General features: G+C 40.9%; 1 protein-coding gene and 1 pseudogene across 2 annotated transcripts in view; one reads left to right on the forward strand and one right to left on the reverse strand.

Moving 5' to 3' along the window:
* Nucleotides 1–22860, reverse strand: part of SLC16A10 (solute carrier family 16 member 10) — a 133407-nt gene that overhangs the window by 96203 nt on the left and 14344 nt on the right. The gene's annotated exons all lie outside the window — the stretch shown is intronic.
* LOC112396970 (mitochondrial dimethyladenosine transferase 1 pseudogene) lies at nt 10174–11172 on the forward strand (annotated as a pseudogene).

Below are 22860 nucleotides of genomic sequence, written 5' to 3' on the forward strand. Positions count from 1 at the left end.
CCAGGACGTTGACAGGCACAGGGACAGGGGGACAGGAAGGAAACTTAATTTGGAGCAGAAATCATTCCTGGCATTACATGCTCACGTAAAAACCACCTGCTTAGTATAGTAAAGATGTGTTCCTGCAGAATTTACTATATACAGTGGGAATATAGTAAATTCAGGGGAACTACTCTTCTGACCAAAAAGCTTCACAGGTCCGTTTCATCACACATTAGATTTCATGTTTGTATGATCCAACTTGAAGAGAGCTTACCTTTCTATCTGAAACAAATCAACAGAGGCCACTGAAACTGTGCAGTCACAGTAAAGAAAAATAAAAAGTTTTAATGATAAAATTCATGCTAATAACTATCTTTATGCTGTGCAATGCCAGGCTTAAATGCAAATATAAGAATGTTTAACTCATATGTAGAATCACTGAAATTACACAATTTACATTTCACAGCCCATCCCCAGAAGGTACCTGGAGCTAGCCAGAAGAGACCAATTCAAGCCAGGCTCAAGAAGGTTGGAAGGAAGAAGAGAAGGTGCTGTGTGCGTGCAGCCAAAGCAACAGCACTCCTCTGGGCACAAGGGTTCTCACGGGAAGAGCATGGACTCTCAGGGGCGGGTGGGGAAGCGGGGCAGTGTTGCAAGCATATGCTCAGGCCTGATGGCTGCTGGCTTTTCTCTTCTGACCACCAACCAGACCAAGGCTGTGGGGAAATAGAGCCAGGCGTCTCTCCTGCCCATTGGCCAGTCACTGCAATCCATGCTAAGGGACACCCAAGGGGTTTTAAACCTTCACACCTGGACAGAGTAGACACCTGGATTGGGGGCGAGCTAGAGGCGGACACACCAAACGTGTCAGCGTGCTGCCAGCCTGGGGTGGGGTTGGCTGTCACCACTCCCCACAACGCTGCGAGACGTAGGCACCTGACCCCAACCCTCCCCGAACTTGTACCCAGGCCCCAGCAGGAGGTAGAGGGTGACAGCAGAACATGGGCCTCCTCCTCCCCAACATGAGCCAGTCAGCACCCCAGGTGAAGGGTAGCAGTGGACATGGCCACTGGTTGGAAGGGGAAGCAGAACAGGGCCTAGGGATATGGAAAGGTAGAACTGCACATGAGCCAAGGCCCCAAACCTCCAGCACAGGCTCCACTGTCCCACTGGACCTCATTTACAAAATAAGATCAAATATAAAATTATCAAGAATTTCAAGATGCTGACAGCAAAACATTAAACCAAGCACAGAACCCTTCTGAGCACAGAGCCCTTTGGGACTGCACAGGCCACATGTCCAGGAAGCCAGCCCTGCCTGATTCCTTGCTATAACATGAAAAAAAATTTTAAAGGAGGCTAGTCTGTAGCTTTCCACGAAGTTTCCTTCAACTACGCTTTAAATGGAAATGGAATAACAACACAATTTCTCTAAAAAATATGTTCTTCCAAATACAATGAAATCTTGATAATGCTGGTGCCAAAGAATTAAACTAATCCGGGCCTGCAGGGTAATCAGACTGCTTCAACTCCTCCAACAGAGTGAGGGAAGCATGTGTGTCATTCTGTTTGCCAGGTCATTATTTGACCTGTGACTCATTTAAACTGGAGGTTTAAGAAGATGGTCGTATTGCATACACAAAATCACTTGGCAATAAACATTCCATATACACTTTGAATAAATAAATAAATGAATAGAAATATTTGATTAATCACTTTATATTTTTTCCATTAGGAAAACAAAACTCCCACTTGCATACATACACACACACACACACACACACACACACACAATTTAAAAAATTATTCCCCACAAGATAAGCTGTGTTTCAGAGTGGCTCAGATTATACCAGAAGTTCTAAAGAGTAAAAATAACCCTGACATCTTAAGATAGATTTTGTCAAATCAATTCTTCCTTTTTCTTTTTTTTTTTTGGCCATTCTGCACAGCATGCAGGATCCCAGTTCCCCCGACCAGGGATCCAACCCGCGCCCCCTGCATTGGAAGCTCGGAGTCTTTAACCACTGGACCACCAGGGAAGTCCCACCAATTCTTAAAAAAAAAAAAAATTAACCATTCTGCAATGATTGCAACAACTCTAATATCTTGTTCAAATACTAATAATCATCACTATGATATGATGGCCATCCTCTTTCCAAAAAGGTTGTCAAGTGAACTACAGTACCTGTTGGCACACAGCATAAGTTAAAGTTACCAAGACCAGTGCTTAAAATGGTTCATGGATGGGTGCTGGTCCATCAGCTACTTATTACCAGTTCACGACAAGATAACTAAAGAAACTGAGAGTGTTTAGAAATGTTTATAGCAATTTGAAAGGGGAGTTTTATGTCTGATAGATTTATAATATAAAATACAAATCCGGGGCTTCCCTGGTGGTGCAGTGGTTGAGAATCTGCCTGCCAATGCAGAGGACACGGGTTCGAGACCTGGTCTGGGAAGATCCCACATGCCGCGGAGCAACTGGGCCCGTGAGCCACAATTACTGAGCCTGTGCGTCTGGAGCCTGTGCTCCGCAATGAGAGGCCGCGATAGTGAGAGGCCCGCGCACCGCGATGAAGAGTGGCCCCCGCTTGCCAAAACTAGAGAAAGCCCTCACACGGAAACGAAAACCCAACACAGCCATAAATAAATAAATAAAGCAAACTGTCAACAAGTAAAAATAAATAAACACTATTATAAAAGAAAAAATACAAATCCAACATTATATGTTGCTTTTCCTTTTTTAGTAATTTTGGACTGGAGATATACACACAATAACAGATTCCTATTGGCATTTTACTTTACTTCCATTTAAGGTATGAAATTTATACGGTATAGAAACTCAACTCTTTTGTTTTTTTTTCTGTGGTACGTGGGCCTCTCACTGTTGTGACCTCTCCCGTTGCGGAACTCTTAAGTGCAGAAAAACATATTGAAAATGCAAACGCTGCCAGAGCTACCTGGCCCTAAATTAAACTAAGTTAAATCTGTAAAACAGTGACATGTAGGAAAACTAACATGTCTCAACTCTAATCTCTGGTGCACGGGCCCATTTTATAAGTGCAGAGAAACATATTGAAAATGCAAACGCTGCCAGAGTTATCTGGCCCTAAATTAAACTAAGTTAAATCTGTAAAACAGTGACATGTAGGAAAACTAACATGTCTCAACTCTAATCTCTGGTGCACGGGCCCATTTTCATGTACTTATGTATACTTTAAAACAATGTTGGCATTCTATACACTAATGATGAAAAATCTGAAAGTGAATTCAAGAAAAATTTCACACTGGTATTATGCCAGTGATTATAAGTAGACCCAGAGCAAAATGTCTTGATCATTTTTCCAAGAATCTGAGAAAGTATTACACAGAGGAAAAGGAGAAATGGAAGAAATGCTTCATGAAACCCAAACTAGAGATGTTGGAAGAACAATGTCGGCATCTTTCTCTGAATGTCAGTGTGATTCTGCAATATGAAAATGTGCAAATCAGCATTTATAGAGACAGATGCAAGCAATACAGTTGTGACCATATTTTTAATATTTCTAAATATTTTAAGTTAATTTCTATGATGGATGTTCCCCTTAATACTACTTAATGATTTAAACCAGCTACATATTTAAAAACTGCCCCTATGGGACCTCCCTGGTGGTCCAGTGGTTAAGACTTCACCTTCCAATGCAGGTGGCGCAGGTTCGATCCCTGGTAGGGGAGCTAAGATCCCACATGCCTCAGGAACAAAAAACCAAAACATAAAACAGAAGCAATATTGTAACAAATTCAATAAAGACTTTAAAAATGGTCCACATAAAAAAAAAAATCTAAAAAGAACTGCCCCTAATCAGCTTTAAAAGAAATTCCTTTATCATGGAAATTATGAGTGTGGATACATAAAATATTTGAAGGAAGACATCCAAAATAATAAAGACCAGAAATCCTACCAGTACCATGGTTTCCAAACTAGTAAGGTTATGGAGTTCTTTTGTAGTGTTCTTTAGTTTCCAAAATTCCAAGTCCTAGATAAGGCCTAGATACGATCAAGTTTCAGACAACTTTAAATATTTTCACCATAACTGTTTTTCATTTTTTTCTGAGAGCCAGAGTTAACAACCCATGGCACAGTGGGGTTAACAGCAATTATTTAAGTCCAAAATAAATGCATCCTATTTTATTTGGCTTACTCACTCCTTATACTAAGAGGTGAAAATCTGCCTCTTCCTTTCTTATATTAGGATATCTACTGATATCTAAGCACACCTGTGTATTTGATTATAAAATCTAAATATAATACAAAATATTCCTGCCAGTACTTCATGACTTCAAAATGTCCCGAATGCAAACAAACAGCAACAATTTTTAAAACACTGTAGGGACTTCCCTGGTGGTCCAGTGGGGTAAGACTCCGTGCTTCCAATGCAGGGAGCCCTGGTTCGATCCCTGGTCAGGGAACTAGATCCCACAGGTTGCAACTAAAGATCCCACGTGCCACAACTAAGACCCAACACAGCCTAAATAAATAAATATTTTTTTAAAAAAACAAAAACACCATAAAGACAAATGACAAACTGGGAAAAATATTTGCAGCTCATATCACTGACAAATGGCTGAGCTTCTCAATAAATTAGGAATTCCTACAAATCAATAAAAAAGCCAACATCCCAGTAGAAAAACAAAGGATATAAGGGACAGTTTAGAAGAAGGAAATACAAATAAGTGACTCTCTGAACACAAAAGATCCTCAACCTTATCCATAATTATTATTAAAATTACCCATATAAGATACCATAATGATTACCAATTACAATTTTCCATAATATAATTTTACCCAGAATAAGAGAAACGTGTTATAATGAAATGCCACTCTTTTTCTAACACACTGTCAAAAGCTGTTAACTAATTGTGTTAGTGCAATTGAGGGTAAATTGTGCATTCTCATATACTACTTTTGGGAATGTATAGTGGCACCACCTCTATGGAGACAATATGGTAATTTTTGTTAAAATTATAAATACATACCAAAAAGCATATTATTGGGTCAAATGATGAAATTAAATTCAGATGGCATATATTAGAGAAATATATTGTATCTATGTTCAATTTATTGAAGTTAATAACTTGTGGCTATATAAGAGGATATCCTTATTTTGAGAAAATACACATTGAAGCGTTTAAAAGAAAAGGGCAATAATATATTCAACTTATACTTAAATGGCTCAGAAAAAATGTTTCGTCAAATACATGTATGTATATGTAAATGCACACACACAGACACAGAGAGCACAAGAGAGAGAAGAGAGCAAATGATAAAGCAAATGGAATAAAATGTTAGGAGATGATAAAGGGTTTTCAGCAATTCTTTATACTATTCTTATTCTTGCAACTTTATTGTTAAATAACATTTTTAAAAGTGTGGGAAAATGCACATACCCTTTGACCCATAACTTTCCCTTTTAGGATATAAAACCATTTGTCAACTTTTTTTTTTTTTGCGGTACACGGGCCTCTCACCGCTGTGGCCTCTCCCATTGCGGAGCACAGGCTCCAGACGCACAGGCCCAGCGGCCATGGCTCACGGGCCCAGCCGCTCCACGGCACGTGGGATCCTCCCGGACCGGGGCACGAACCCGCCTCCCGTGCATTGGCAGGCGGACTCTCAACCACTGCGCCACCAGGGAAGCCCCCATTTGTCAACTCTTGCTACAGACGATGAAAAAGAATGAAGCATCTCTATGTGGTCTGACTGGGCCCATCTCTAAAATATATAATTTAGTTTAGAAAACAACATTGAGTATTTACTACTTTTACCCTGTTTACTTCCAATTAGAATCTAAGGGGACCTATTTGTGTGTCGGTGATTTTTCTTTTTTTTTTTGGCTGTACTGCACAGCACGTGGGATCTTAATTCCCTGACCAGGGATCAAACCCATGCCCCCTGCATTGGGAGCGCAGAGTCTTAACCAGGGAAGTCCCTGTGTGTCAGTAATATTAAGTTCAATCCTCTTTTCAGAACTCCTGGGCTGATTTAGCCCAGATGATAAGGTCTGTTCAGAAGATGTGGCACATGGTTACCAAGGACAGACAGCCCACTCAGTCCCCTTGATCTTGGCTTCGCTGAACCACACTTGCCTTCAGAGTCACAGCAAAGCCCCACCCCCATCTTCTTCAGCAGGACATCTGTTACTGTGCTTGCCTTTGGTCCCAGTTCTGTTTTGATGATTCTCTTTCCCTGGTTTCGTCCTCCTGGGGCCCTGTAGTATCTTCTGGGTGGGGATGAGGACATTTCCTTAGTCAGATCTAAACCAGCTTCTCTAGTTGTGTGGGGCAGGAGAGGAAAGTAAAATTATGTGCTCAATTATACCTATTCTCAACTGCTTTGAGCCCTTCACAGCTTCCTTCCTAGTGGTCCACTTCAGCAAAACCACCTGGGCTAAATCATCTATGGGTGCCACACAGGACTGAGTGAATGAATAAAAAGAGGTGTAAGGCTACCACAACTTTCATGAAATTCACTTTCCAGGTTGTACTTTGCCTTTTACTGTTTGCATCAGTTTTTCAATTATAATTAATTTCCTAAAAATAGAGTAGATTGTCAACAAGAAGCCCTACAAGGCCAATGGTCTGAATGATAAAGTTCATCTGTAAATGTTTCACCTTGAGGCAGCAAGATGCATTTACTTTATATTTTACATTTCTTCAATGACATTGCATATTTTTTCGTGTTATATTGTATTTCTTCTTTGGTGAGTTGTCTGTTGATGTTCTTTACCTATTTTTGTTTTGGAGTGGTAGTCTTCGTAAAAACTATAAGTTAAGATAATAATGACATCATATCCAATGTTCTGTCCATCCTGAAAAAATGGCCCCTAAAATGTCAATAATTTGGTTCTGCTCTCTCTCCCTTTCCCTCCTTCTTTCCTTGTGGTTTAGTAGAAAGGGCACTAAATTTGGAGGCCTAAAACACAGGTTCATTGCTGAGTCCCTGGGATTTATCTACTTACATATAAAGTGAAGGGGCTGGATTAACTGGTCAGCAAGGCCTTAGATGTCTAAAATTCTTTAGTCTTTTTCTATTCCCTCCCCAATCATCACCAGCCTCATTCTACCTATGATGGTAAGATGACTTAACTGTGAGTTAATTATAAGACTTTTTTTAGTAGCCATAAATCACTGGTGATGTAAAAATCAAAGTAAGAAGTACAGAGAAAAGAAATGGTCCTTCATGCCCTCAGAAGTTTCAGTTTCTTTGTAAATGATAAAATTAGTTAAGATTCTACCATCTCAGGGTCAGACTTTGGCTCTGTTGAGGATGTTAATGGCATTATTGCAAACAAATAGCTTCAAAGCAAATAACCAAATATTGACTAAAGCAGACACAGTCCAAAATTTTGGTTTATTTGGTAGTGCAAATGAATAAGCTAGTCACATCAGCTCTGATCCTCCCACTTCTTGTACCAATCCTCTTCACTATTCTGATTTCCACACACTTGCCCTCAGCCAACTTACTTCTAAAAAGACAAAATTTAAATAATCAATGTGTGCATTGCTAAAGCAAAGCTGGTTTCGAATGTTTTAGTTTTATCATCAAAAGGGCCACTACTTTGCATTTTCTAGTATCCCCCATCCTAATATCTGCTATTTTCTTAGAAAGTCAAATTTTTCTTTCAAAGATCTGGCTCCCCCAAAAATATAAGTACAATTTTTTTTTTTTTTTTTTTTACAAATGGTGAGGGGAGAAATCCACTCAAAATTCTACCATTCTAGTACAACTATTGCTTGTTTGTTTCTCCATATTCCCTTCATCTTTGTTCATGTTCATGCACATTTTTAGAGTCACAGTCGGGTGATACACCCTGACTATGTATCACCATCAAACATTTTCCATGTTGCTACATAGAAGTCATTATCATTATCAGTTCCAACATAATTCATAAAGTAGATCAACATCATTTATTTAACCACTTCTATAGTTGGGGGCATTTGACTCCAAAGTTTTACTCTTTTACAGTAATGGTATCGTGAAGATCTTCATGCATAAAGCTTTTTCTTAGGGGTCATTAGGCAAGGTCCTAAGGAATGAGATTCTGGGTTAAGTGGTGTGACTATATTTGGCTTTTTTAAAAAATTTATTTATTTATTTATTTTATTTATCTTTGGCTTCGTTGGGTCTTCATTGCTGTGCGCGGGCTTTCTCTAGTTGCGGCGAGCGGGAGCTACTCTTCATTGTCGTGCACAGTCTTCTCATCGCGGTGGCTTCTCTTGCTGTGGAGCACAGGCTCTAGGGCGCATGGGCTTCAGTATTATCTTTTAATTCATACACAAAAACGGAGATGTAGAAAGCCCTTGGCCTTCCAACAACAACAACAAGCCCCACTGCTGTGGTATGATAGATATAGGAAAAAGTCTGAAAGAACACAAAATCAAATGCAGTCGTCCCTCAGTACCTGCAGGGGATTGGTTCCAGGACCCCTCTTGGATACCAAATTCCAGGGATGCTTAAGTCCCTTATATAAAATGGTGTACATCCTCCTATATACTTTAAATCTTTAAATAAGATTACTTATAATATCTAATACAATGTAAATGCTATGTAAATAGTTGTGAATACTATGTAAATACTATGTAAATAGTTGCCAGGCATGCGGCAAATGCAAGTTTTGCATTTTGGAACTTCCTGGAATTTTTTTCCCCCCCGGAATATTTTCGATCCACAGTTGGTTGAATTCGCAGATACAGAACCGTAGACATGGAAGGCCAACAATACTATACTAGAAAGTAAAACAAGATCCACTATATATATAGGCTTTTGCAACTTGCTTTTTATGTAGCTTCTAAATATATACTTTTCAATAGGAAATATTTACAGCATACATAAAATTATAAGAACTCACCAGCCAGCTTTATCTTTTTTTAATATTTATTTGTTTATTTATTTTTATTTGGTTGTGCTGGGTCTTAGTTGCGGCAGGCGGGCTCCTTAGTTTTGGCACGTGAACTCTTAGTTGCGGCATGCGAACTCTTAGTTGCGGCATGCATGTGGGATCTAGTTCCCTGACCAGGGATCAAACCCAGGGCCCCTCCATTGGGAGCACAGAGTCTTAACCACTGCGCGACCAGGGAAGTCCCCAACCAACTTTATCTAACGTTTTGCAATATTTGCTTTAGATTTAAAAATATAGGGCTTCCCTGGTGGCGCAGTGGTTGAGAGTCCATCTGCCGATGCAGGGGACGCGGTTTCGTGCCCCGGTTCGGGAAGATCCCACATGCCGCGGAACGGCTGGGCCCGTGAGCCATGGCCGCTGAGCCTGCGCGTCCGGAGCCTGTGCTCCGCAGCGGGAGAGGCCACAACAGTGCGGGGCCCGCGTACCAAAATAAATAAATAAAAATTTTAAAAAATTAAAAAAAATAAAAATATAGAGAGTTGAAGCCCCTCGTGTGCCCCCATTATCTGTTTCCCTCCCTCGCTTCATAGAGATAAATCATATCCTGAATTGGCTATATATCATTTCAATGCGTGTTTTTATATTTTTATTACATAAGCATGTTTCAATAAAATATATTTACCTTATTCAATTCTAAAACGCATGCCTTTTCATATTATATCTCTAAAACTGAGATGCACCTTACAATCCACAATAAAGCACTACATCACAATTTAATCTGCAGGTTTTCCCCTTCGTCAGTGTACATAAAATGGGGGTGCATCTCAGCAACAGTGTTTTAGATTCTATGAAATGTGGTAGTATTTTTTCCTTAGTTTTTTTTTTAATGAAATGTAAATGGTATCATGTTAAACATTCTACAACTTCATATTTTCAACCAATACTATGAGATTTACCAATACTGTTACATGTATGCGGCATCTTTAAATGTTCTTAACTCACCACTACATACCACAAGATTAGGAGTCCTCTAGGTAAGGAGCAAGTCCTATGCTAGCTAGTGAAAATGGCAACCATTATTGCTCAAATGTGTGTGCTTGGCTAAAACAAAGAAAAGGAGTTAACGAGATGGAAATAAGAAAAAAAGGGAAGGAAAGAAGATAAACAGAAGACGCTTCCTTGATACGTAAGTAGCTGGGGACAGCAGACAACTGCATAACTAAACATGATGATTCAGGAATAAAAATGATGACAGGAGGAAGGAACCGCGGGGAAGGACTTGCGTGAGACCTGTGCGGCCAGGCCGGGGCTCATGGCCGCCTCCAGGACGCTCAGCACTTTCCATCTCCTGCCGTTACCCACGATTCCAGAAATCATTAAGTTGTTTAGACTGCAAGCCGTGAAGCAGCTATCCCAGAATCTTCTCTTGGACTTGAGGCTGACAGATAAAATTGTAAGGAAAGCTGGCAGTCTGACAAATGCTTATGTTTATGAAGTGGGCCCTGGGCCTGGGGGAATCACAAGATCCATTCTCAATGCCGGTGTTGCTGAACTTCTGGTGGTTGAAAAGGATAGTCAATTTATTCCTAGATTACAGATGCTTTCTGATGCAGCACCTGGAAAACTGAGAATTGTCCATGGAGATGTCTTGACATTTAAGATAGAAAGGGCTTTTCCAGAAAGTCTCAAAAGACAGTGGAAGGATGATCTTCCAAATGTACATATTATTGGAAATCTGCCTTTTAGTGTATCAACTCCACTGATTATCACATGGCTTGAAAATGTTTCTTATAGAAATGGACCTTCTGCTTATGGCAGAACCCAGATGACTTTTCAAAAGGAAGTGGCAGAGAGACTTACAGCCAGTACGGGAAGCAAGCAGCGTAGTCGCCTCTCCATCACGGCCCAGTACCTCTGCGACGTTCAGCACATCTTGACAATTCCAGGTCAGGCTTTCATCCCCAAACCAGAGGTGGACTCGGGGGTGGTGCCTTTCACCCCCCTGACCCAGCCCAGGATAGAGCAGCCATTCAGGCTGGTGGAGAGAGTCGTTCAGAATGCCTTTCAGTTCCGAAGGAAATACTGCCATCGAGGGCTTGGAATGTTATTCTCTGAAGCTCGGCGATTAGAAAGCACTGGGAAACTGTTACGCTTGGCAGATGTGGACCCTACTCTTCGACCCACCCAGCTCTCTGTGTTACATTTTAAGAGCCTCTGTGATGCATACCGAAAAATGTGTGATGAAGACCCACACCACTTTGCTTACAATTTCAGAGAAGAACTCAAGCAAAAATCAGAAAAAAGGGGATGACAAGGAGAGTTACAGACTGTAGCTGCTACTTCAGGGGCTGGCAGCCAACTGGATGTTGATTTTCACAGTGTTGAACTTCTCATATGTGTGCTCCCCAGGTGTGACTTATTTCCCCTTTTACAGCTTGGTAAAGAGAATAAATATCATCAAATAAATTTAAAAGTGAAATCAGCAACTTAACCCATATCTGAATTACACCTGTATTGTGCCTTTCCATGGCTCTCTGTTTCATAAAAACACTCCCTGTTGACAACCGACGTTAAGCTCTGGACGCTGAATTCTCACTCGAGAACGGAGCTGAGATCAAGGTTGGCATTTTCCGATTGACTGTCCAGGGACTGGTGACGCATCTGCGCCTTCAGCAGAGTTCCCCTGTCCCTCTTGGTGCTGTTGGCTTTTCGTCTGATGGCGCAGAAGTGCCCCCCGGACCAGCTTGGGCTGCCCGTCCTTGCCGGGCGGCTGCTGAGCCGGCCGAGCGTCCGGGTCCTCCGAGATCCTCAGTCTCTGGAACTGGATCTCCATGTCTGTGGTAGGGCTGCCCTGCTTCCCAGTCTGGTGGTAGTCCTCCTCATCGTCGCTCAGAATGTCGCTCTCCTTGATGAGACTGTCGGAGAAGTTGGCCAGGCCCTCGTGGGGGTGTTTCTGGGCGTCCTGTCTGCTCCCGGCCGGGGGGCAGCTGCTGCTCTGGGTACCACTGCTCAGGCTGCCCTCATCCGAGTCCAGCGAGCTGCCCTTGCCCGGCTCCCCGGGCCACTCGCTGCTGGAGGAATTCTTAAGGACTTTTAAGGACCTGGAAGAAGCTGCAGTGAGAAAAGCACATTTTCCCTTATGATAGAGGAACCGATTCCACAATGTGTTCATTTTTGCCTTGTAGGTTATCAGATTTAACATCTTAATTAAAATTTTATCACCTCACTTCAATCCTGGGACTATCCTGGTACTTGGGCAAAAAAAAGTGTAGATACTGCAAATATGGACATTTTTTATTTATGCTTATTTGAAACTTTAAGTTGGAATTTGGCATTTTTAGAGGACCAATTACCAGAGCTTAATTACTGAGAACAATAAGCTATAAACTATCATAAGGGCTAGATTCCTATTACTAATGAATAAATTTAAAAGTCAGTTTTACAGCTAATTAATGAATAAATTAGCTCTTGCTAATGAATAAATTTAAAAGTCAGTTGCTAATAAAATCTAGGTTCCTTTCTTTCACTAAAGTACTTTGTAGTTTGAGAACTAAGATTACACCATATTTCTCTGCCCACCTTCTCACCTGTTTATTTCCCTTGCTGCTCAATTAAAAGTACAAAAATGCTTTTTCTCTCTCTCAAAAAAAAAACGATGACAGGAGGAACTGTTCCCTGGAAATCTGTGCTGTTGCTACTCCAGAACCCAGCTGGAGATGCAGTCTGCTCACGTCAACCAAGCAGGCACTAAGACCCCAGGCCCCACCCGCCTTTACCCAGCCAACTCTGCTCACTGACTCCAAGGGGGCCCAAAACCAGCATCAGGACAGGGCAGGCCCCAGGGACGGAGAGATGACAAACAAGTGGCATTTACGCAACAGGGACTGCAGTCTCAGTCTGCTTCCTCTGCTTCTGCTCCTCCCTGCCCCTCCATCCCACCTCCTCTCTCCACTCCCCTCCCCTGCTCATTTATGTTTCTCCTTTCTATTACTTTACTCGAGGAAGTCTACTCGAAGACCTGTGTCCACTGTCTGTCTGTCTGCTCTCCTACACACAGACACACACGCACAATCATTCAGTGAAAAGCCATGATGATCACTCCGTACTAGATTTTGCTGATGAGACGTAAGAAAACTTCCATTACTGGTTCCTGAAGCCAAACCCCAGTTTTAGCTTATTCGGAGTTTTAAAAGGTAAGAAAATAATAGGACTAGAGTTCCTAATAGCTTTTTCTTTTCTCTTTCCATATGATACAAAAATACCTTGATGGAGACAGATTTTATTTCTAAAAAGAGCCTCAGTGGCCAAACACACATACAGAGTCCTTACCTTCCAGAATCAGAGGCGTACTGTGATAAGTAGCAATATAATACATCCCTGTAAGAATTAACACTTAGGTTGTATTTTGCCCCTTTATCTCCATTTAACCACAAGCTTATGACACTAGTTTATCTAATAGCAGCTAACAGAAACACCCATACTTATGCATATTTCTTAAAAAATAAAAGTATTACTGAATTCATTAATAAATGTACCTTTAAAGAAACACAGAATTCCTCAATTAATTTATTAATAAACTATATCTTTTTACCTGTAAGAAAGATAATATTTTAAACTCTAGTGTATTTTATTTAGTATAAGGTAATAGAACTAAACAGCCCCAACCATTTTACTGATTTTCTTTCTCCAAAACATTCTGTAAGCCATAAACTCTGCAGGTATTCTGGTGTTTTGGAGCATTCTGCAACTTAAGTTCCTGTTACTTGCTGACATATTTGATGTGTATTTGAACATAAATTATTGGAACATTCTTTCAACTGTCAAGTTTGATTGACTCACTTTCTGTCAAGTTATCCTAATTAACCCACAGCCTTCAAGCTTTGGGATTATTGCTGTCAATTCTGTACAGCCATTTGTTTAATGCACAGTCTGCTCTAATACCTTCCATGGTGAACCTGCAAATATAAACCCTTTTTGATTTTTACTCATTAACTAGACATTGGAAAGTGCCATGCCGTATAATCTGTATTAATGAGTGAATACAAGTTTTGCCTACTTCATATGAAGCATTCAGAAAGAACTTATTAAACAAATAAATCCTCTCAGTGAAGGACTTTCAGTTGTTCAAAAACTTCACTGAATGCCCACTATGTGTCAAGCACTGTGCTGGACAGTAGAGATATAATTGTAAACAAGGCAGACATAGATAGCCCCCGCTCTCATGGGCCTTATACATTTAGTAAGGAAGACAGACATTAACACATAATTACAACCAAACAGAGAGAAAGCTAATGCCACAATTTGTGCCTTGCACAGCACCTGCCAAAGTTAAGCTCAGTACATACTGTTATCACTACCTCAATTTCAAAAATACAAATAGTCTACCCAGTAAAGAACTATGTTAAAGTTATAAATCAGAAGTGATAGAAAGGGAGGAAAAGAGATGATAGTCATGCTTCAAATTTAAACTGTGGTACAGTGGTGATGGATGCACAACACTGTGAATGTACTTAATGCCACTGAAGTGTACACTTAAAAGTGGTTAACACGATAGATTTTGTTATATATGTTTTACTACAATAAAATAAACAGCATTTAAAAATCGTATTAGGTTGTTAAATGTTGAATCAACTTCACCAAAGACTTAGAGCACGTGAGTACTTCCGCATCTCAGAATGGTGCATAAAAGGTGGAGAGAAGAGAAAGCCATGCAGCACACAGCTGAAAGCAGACAGAAAATGTGAAACTACTTTGCTTCAATTCTCTTCTAACCTTACTGAATTGTTCAGTTCACCTGCTCTGCTCACACAGCCTGTAGAGCACAGCTAAGAAGGAAAAAAAGAAAAAAAAGCCACAACCTTAGAAACGGGTTTCACTATAAATGCACAATTTCCAATATTTCCAATCTCGGTTCAGTTCTCAGAACTCTTCTCAATCCTTTTCCTTAACAGTAATCAGCTCCCAAACCTTTGCCACTCTCTCAAATCTGCTGTTAAATCCCATGTTATGCTTAACACATACCCTCCTTCTCAGAGGAAGCAAAGGCCCCCTCAGTTTCCTGATCCTCACCAACCCTACCCCTCCATTTGTTTCCGTTCTTACTTTCCCCTCTCCAGGTCCTCAATAGGTGGCATCTCTGGCAAATGCACTGCCCCCACCCCTCACCAGCAGCAGCAGCTGTGCTCTGAATTCCCGCATCTGTGACCTGCTCATGAATCTTACTCCATCAACTAGCCACTCGGTAACCTGACCTTCTCCCTCTGTACAGGCTCCTTCTCCTCAAGCTACTCCCATGTTTAAAAAAAAATTGTTATTCCCCCCACCCCTGACCCTAATCCTCTTCTAGCTACCACCCTATTTCTCCACTTTCTCACTTCTAAGCTTGCACCACCATCCCTACCTCCCAGTCACTGCTCCACTCCCTGCACACCCAGGCCAATGAGTGTACGCTAGCTGAAGACATCAGTGATTTCCCAATGACTCATTTCAATGGACCCTCTTCAGTTTTTTTTAAAAATAGAAAATCTCAGCCATATTTGACTTCTCTTGATTGGCAGTACCACCATTCACCTAAAATCACCCAAGTGAAAAACCTGCCTTTCCAGAGTCCTTGCATACTATTTCACCTCCTCATTCAGTCACACACACACACACGTACACACACAAAAATACATAGTATTATCCTCTTGTTAAATTAAAAAACACAGGTAAGCTTATAGAATAAAATGAAAATTAAAATAAGGTGCACGAGATACAAAAACATATGTCCACACAAAGACCTGCACGCAAATGCTCATAGCAGCACTATTCATAGCAGGCAAAAGCTGGAAACAACCCAAATGTCCATCAACATGTGAATGGATAAAAAATTGTAGTACAGGCATGCAACGGAATACTACTCAGCAATAAAAAGGACTGAACTGCCAGCACAGTTGTCCCTCAGTATCTAAGAGGAGTTGGTTCCAGCAACCCAGCAGATACCAAAGTCTGCAGATGCTCAAGTCCCTTATATAAAGTGACGAAGTATTTGCATATAACCTATTCACATCCTCTTGTATACATACTTTAAACCATCTCTAGGTTGTAACCCAGCAGGACCCTCTGGGGCCTTCCCGGGACAGATCTCTCCCCCATATCCTCTGCTTTAGCTCCTCTCTGAAGTGCAGATAATAGTGTCTGACACACATTTCCTGAGTTATTTTACAGATGCTAAAGCCACCACCAAATGGAAGAAATTAACTACTTGACCATGAGCATGTAGCCCCCAGACCTAATGGCACCTGAGGATTGATAATGTTAACCCCTGTGACCCTGCCCTGTTACCTCACCATCAACCAATCAGAGAGTTGTACATGAGCTGATCACACACCCTGGGACTCCCCTCCCACACCTGGCTTTTAAAAATGTTTCGCTGAAACCCATGGGGAGTTCAGGCGTTTTGACACAAGCTGTCCTAGACTCCTTGCTTAAGCCTCTGCAATAAACACTGTGCTCTCTTTCACCACAACCCAGTGTCAGTGGATTGGCTTTACGACCTGCCTCCGGCAGACCCAATTTGGTTCAGTAACAGGTTACTTATAATACCTAATGTAAATACTATGTAAACAGTTGCCAGCATGTGGCAAATTACAGTTCCGCTTTTTGGAGCTTTCTGGAATTTTTTTTCTTTATATTTTCTATCTGTGGTTGGTTGAACCCAGGATAGAGAAACCATGGATATGGAGGGCCAACTGCATATGCAACGACATGGTAGAGTCTCAAAAACACCATGCTGAGTGAAAGCTAGACACAAAAGAAAACATACTGTGGGATTCCATTTATAGAAAATTTTAGAAAAAGCAAAACTATAGTGACAGAAAGCAGATCAACAGTTGTCAGGGGCAGAGGTTCCAGGGATAGACTGGCTGCAAAGGGGCATGCAGCAACATCGTGGGGTGATGGAAGGCCCTGTGTCATGACTGCAGTGGTGATTACATTACCTTATACATTTGTCAAAACTCATCAAATTGTAGACTTAAAATGGTGAATTTTATCATATGTAAATTATCCCTCAATAAAGCTGACTTTCAAAAGTTAAAGTGAGTCTTCTAAAATGCATCCTAGAGACTTCCCTGGTGGCGCAGTGCTCAAGAATGTGCCTGCCAATGCAGGGGACACAGGTTCGAGCTCTGGTCCGGGAAGATCCCACATGCCGTGGAATAACTAAGCTCATGTGCCACAACTACTGAGCCTGTGCTCTAGAGCCCACGAGCCACAACTACTGAGCCCGCATGCCACAACTACTGAAGCCTGCACACCTAGAGCCCATGTTCCGCAACAAGGGAAGCCACCGCAATGAGAAGCCCACATACCGCAATGAGAAGCCCACATACCGCAACGAAGAGTAGCCCCTGCTCGCCACAACCAGAGAAAACCCATGAGCAGCAACGAAGACCCAAAGCAGCCAAAAATAAATAAATTTTTAAAATAAAAAATATTTTAAAATAAAAAATAAAATGCATTCTACTAAAGATTTCTGTGTCTGCATTTGTTTTCCACAGTCCTAATTCATATTTTAGTTCTATGGTAATTCAGTCCTATATAGAGTATTGTGTTTCTCATAATAATACAAATCCTTCTCTAACTGACTGGAAACGATACATAGAATTCTGTTTTATTTCCAGAAACCTTATCAAGGCAACAATTAAGTGTGTGAATTTTATTATTATCAAAATGGGAGTATCCTGATTGTGATAAATAAGTAGTATGTCTCTGATTCCACCTGCATAGCAATTTCATTGACTCTCAAAAAGGTTCTTTGGGAACCTCTTGAATGAAGACCTCAAACTCCAAAAGGTGAACACTGGTCTGTCTTTGAGACACTATACCCATGTGGAAAACATGAGACAAGGACTTCCTCCTTATTTTATTCCCTTGGGATCGAAATGTGTACTTTTCTTTATTCCCATCCCACCACTAGCACCTAATAAATACAGTAGTTTATGTTGACTCCTTCAAAATATTTAAGGCATAAATAAATGGAACTGCTGTCAGCAAAAGACTCACTTCCTAAACAATCTATATTCAAACCAATTTTATAATGTTATCAATTTGCCTAATCCTAACAATTTGACTTCCCTGGTGGTCCAGTGGTTAAGACTTTGCCTTCCAATGCAAGGGGTGCAGGTTCAATCCCTGGTTGGGGAGTTAAGATCCCACATGTCTCGTGGCCAAAAAACCAAAACATAAAACAGAAGCAATACTGTAACAAATTCAATAAAGACTTTAAAAATGATCCACATCAAAAAAAAAATCTTAAAAAAAAAATTCTTGTCTAGTCCTAGTAACCAGAAATACATACACAAGTTGCAAGCCTTAACCTGTTAAGGCAGTTCTGTGAATCCTTAGCTGGGGTAAACCTATGAATGCTTACCACAAGATAGTGTATTAAAAACCACAAGATAGTGTGTTAATGTATGTTCCCTGTGGTTCCACATACAGTTTCCAGAGTTACAGAATGATCATGCTATAATGCAGGGGAGAAAAGGGTGAAGGCAACTAGTTTCCATTCACTTATAATTAGTCTTACAAAGGCTGATTAATTATGACAGTTCCACTAACTCACTGACTTGCTTTCCAGAAATTAAGGATATTTCCAGCTAAACAGAGTAATTATCCAAAGATTAGTGGCTGGTGATTAATTTATCCTCTTAAGTGACCATAAATAATAGGGGTTACATTGCCTTGACATTTTTCCATAACCCATTCTCAGTTGCCACCAGACACCCAAAGTCATCAAGATGAATTAGAGGAAGAGACAGTTTAATTGGATTAAGCATTACTTTTATCTGATTTTTTTCCAAAAAATAATAATAGTCTGCCTTTTGCTTTAAGTGTCTCAATATTTGTTTCCTAATCAAAGCTACAAAAAAAAACTACCATGTATAGCAACTAATTATAATAGCATACACATAATGAACACTAAGTTATACAAAACAGTGTATTTTCAAGTCAACACCAAAAAACATACATTGCTCTTTCGTGATTCCTGACCTTTGGTATTAGCAAATTTCTCTGGTGTGTTGGCATGGGATTTAAAAGACTATATGGCTTCTGTTTCTCAAACTCTGAGGAAAAAATACTTGAGTTGGCCTTCCCTCTGCCTCCCCTCCCCATGATCACTGGATATCAAACTGACTTGTCATCAGGCCAGTACTTGCGTTCAACCCCACAAGCACAACAGTAGACAAGCATGGTCGAAACACTGCCTTAAACCCTGACATGTGCTTTAATACAGACCTTGCAAGTGAAGCCAAAAGGTACTAAAAGATGAAACAGTTACTGGAAGGAAGGGTAGGGGGTAGGGGTGTCTTGGCTTATGAAATAAGGCAGATACCCTCTTCTTGCACAATCATCAATTCCCTTTCACCCACCCCCTGCTTTTACTGGTTCTTCCTCCAGGGTCACTGCACTTCCAGCACCTTCAGCTGGGCTTCAATCACAAGAGAGCAATTCAGAACCTGAATTCTGAGAGATTACAGCACAGCACGTGAGTCAACACACACGCCCACATACAGGGACTGTGCCAACCTACTCAGTAACAAGAGTGTCTGACATATCTGTTGTGCATCCAAAGCACTTTGACATTCTTTTATCTTACTTGAGTCTCACTGCTACAACTGAGGAACTGAGTAGCTGACTCAGTTCCTAAACTCTGTGATGGCTGATCTACAAGATAACATCTTCCTGTTGAACAAGTTTTCCACCACTATCAATACTTTACATTTAAATTAGAAATATATAAATTAATTGAAATGATTCTAAGCCACTCCCACAGGCTCTTGGTCTAGAACATCTTGAAAATAAGACTTACAGACTGGTTTAATTAATCATACAGTGAATGCAAGAAACAGTAAATGCAGATAGTCTCAGAGGCCACATAAAACTAAAGGGAGAAAAAAAAAAACAAGTCTTAGGACTAAGTTTTGGAAATACTTAAGACAATGACAGTAAAAAATACAATCTGACCTTTGGAAAGTTGCAAATCTGAATTAGAGAAATCTAAATGCTGGAAAGATTTTTTTTTAAGGATGAAGTGTTGTTACTTTTAAATAAGATGATTTCAATGGAAACCAACTAAGCTACCTAGGAGCAGCCCCTGGGGCTTCTTGAGACAGAATTTCTCAGTTTCTATGATAACATCACATTCCTCATAAAGAGATGGGCTCTTTCCAAAGCTCTACCTCCAGCCTCAGCTCCACTCTGAGGCTCCAGGTTTACGTGTCCAGTTATCTGCTTAACATCATCCCCTGATGTCCTGCTGGCATTTCATACTCATATGTCTAACATCTGAGTCAGCCTTTCCCTGTCAACTCCTCCCCCATATGCCCCTGGTCCTGTCAGTGGCACCATCCAGGACTGTCTATATCATTTGCAGGGCTGAGTACAAAACGAAAATGTGGGGCTCCTAGTTCAAAAATTATTTAGATGCTGTCCCCAGGCATAAGCATCATCTGTTTCCATGTCACTGTCCACACGCATCACTTGCCAGACTTCCCTCAGTCTGTCCTTTGAAATGTCTCACATCTACCCCTTCCTTCCCACTTCCACTGCTGGGCCTCAAATCTACCCCGGCTCTCAGCCAAGACCTCCGTAATTGATGTTCCTCCTCTTTCTTTCCCTCTGCAACCCAGTCACAATTTTTTAAGGCACACTTCAGACATCCTTGATATCTTCCCATTGCCTATTAAATCACATGCAAACTTCTTAACTCGGCACTCAAACCTTCCATTCCCCATTCTTTCCCAGCCTTATCTTCTGGGACTTTCCTCTACAATTCCTAGGCTCTTGCCAAACCAAATTCCTTGTCATTCATTTAATGAGCCCAGTGTATAGTTGAGTATTAAAGAACCTGGGTCCTGGGCTTCCCTGGTGGCGCAGTGGTTGGGAGTCCGCCTGCCGATACAGGGGACATGGGTTCGTGCCCCAGTCTGGGAAGATCCCACATGCCGCGGAGCGGCTGGGCCCGTAAGCCATGGCCGCTGAGCCTGCGCTCCGCAACGGGAAAGGCCACAACAGTGAGAGGCCCGCGTACAGCAAAAAAAGATGTCTACAGATATATTATTTACATTGCATAACACAGCCTGCGATTCAAACACCCAGCAAAAGGAGGTCTGGCTGAGTAATCTAGGGTAGATCAGTATGATAGCCAAATATCACATTTACTGAAAACATGAAGCAGGTACGCTACCTAATAAAGAAAAATGTACCTTAAAAATATTGTTCACTAAGAAACAGAAAGCAAAATATTCACATATAAATCTACAGTTCCTTATTTCCAAATTTGGAATCCCAAACCCAAAGTTTTTTTATAAGATGGCATCAATACTCACTTGGAAGTAAAACATGATCTGAACTGACATGAGGGTACTTATGGTCTCTATTTGTCCCAATTACTCTGAATAGCCATACATTTTTTTGCAGAAATATCAGTGTATTAGATTATAGGGTGCTGCCTCAGACTCCCCTGGGAGGGGAGGGACAGGGGGTAAAAAACACAGCTGTATGAACCAGGTTACTTTTTTAAAATCAAAAAAATTCGACCCCAAAACACATATGGCCCCAAGAATTTCAGATAAGGAACTGTGGCTCTGTGCTAATGACATCAATTGTAAATTTAAAGAGTTAAAGTTTGGTATTCCTCAGCTTTGTTGAAAAAAGTGTCTGAGGGACTTCCCTGGTGGTGCAGTAGTTAAGAATCTGCCTGCCAATGCAGGGGACATGGGTTCAAGCCCTGGTCCGGGAAGATCCCACACACCGTGGAGCAACTAAGCCCGTGTGCCACAACTACTGAGCCTGCGCTCTAGAGCCCGCAAGCCACAACTCCTGAGTCCTCGTGCCACAACTGCTGAAGCCCGTGCACCTAGCGCCCATGCTCTGCAACAAGAGAAGCCACTGCAAGGAGAAGCCTACGCACTGCAACGAAGAGTAGCCCCTGCTTGCCACAACTAGAGAAAGCCCAAGCGCAGCAACAAAGACTCAACGCAGACAAAAATAAATAAATAAAATAAATATATATTTTTTAAAAAGTGTCTGAAAGGCATGCATTCTTTCAGGAAGACTCCTTATAATGCTACAACTGCAGGAGTGTGTGAAAAGACAAACCAAACCCTTCTCCAAATAATTACAAATTCCAAACCAATAAAACTGAACTAATTACAATTTCTTTTTGCTTAGATTCAAGATTTCACATTTCTGGAAAAGGGTCAGTCTTCTGTCCTACTGAGCATCATTTTACAGACACAAATTTATTGAAAGAAATGATAAACTCTCATATTTTTATAAAGAACACTGAGCTAAAATTTAGGTCATTTAAAAGCATTATTTTAAATCTTTTAGTTTAAATAGTCATTTAATATGTAACCATTTTTATCCAGGCAAAGATTTTTTTTTTTCTGGTGGCAACACAATGCGGCTTTGAGATTTTTTTTTTCTGGTGGCCAGCAGCAAACTGTGGGGAATGCTCTATTTGCCTTTGCCCTCGTACAAGTAGCCTGTGTACCAGAAACACAAAAGAACCACCAAACAAGAGGATTCTTGATTAGTAATTATTTATCACTCTGGATTTAAAATTATGCATACAAACACAAATATTCATCTATTATCTCTTCTGCCCCTTCTCTAGTCCCTCTACCCGTCCCTCAAAAGAGAAATATCAATAATAATTTTCTGCGCTGTGTCTGGCTGGGGCTCAGGTATGATTAGCATCGCATGATCTAGCTCTTAGTGACTGTCCATCTGATATTAAATATCTCCATTTTGATCCAAAACAAAATGTGGTCAAATAATGTAACATGATTTAAAATCAGTTCCCTGGGACTTTCCTGGTGGTCCAGTGGTTAAGACTCCACACTTCAAATGTAGGAGCCACGGGTTCGATCCCTGGTCGGGGAACTAGGATCCCACAAGCCGTGCGACACAGCCAAAAAAAAAAAAAAAAAAAAAAATCTTTCCCTGGGTT

This window comes from Neophocaena asiaeorientalis, unplaced genomic scaffold, assembly GCF_003031525.2.
Source record: "Neophocaena asiaeorientalis asiaeorientalis breed wild unplaced genomic scaffold, Neophocaena_asiaeorientalis_V1.1 scaffold203, whole genome shotgun sequence".
Taxonomy (NCBI): domain Eukaryota; kingdom Metazoa; phylum Chordata; class Mammalia; order Artiodactyla; family Phocoenidae; genus Neophocaena; species Neophocaena asiaeorientalis.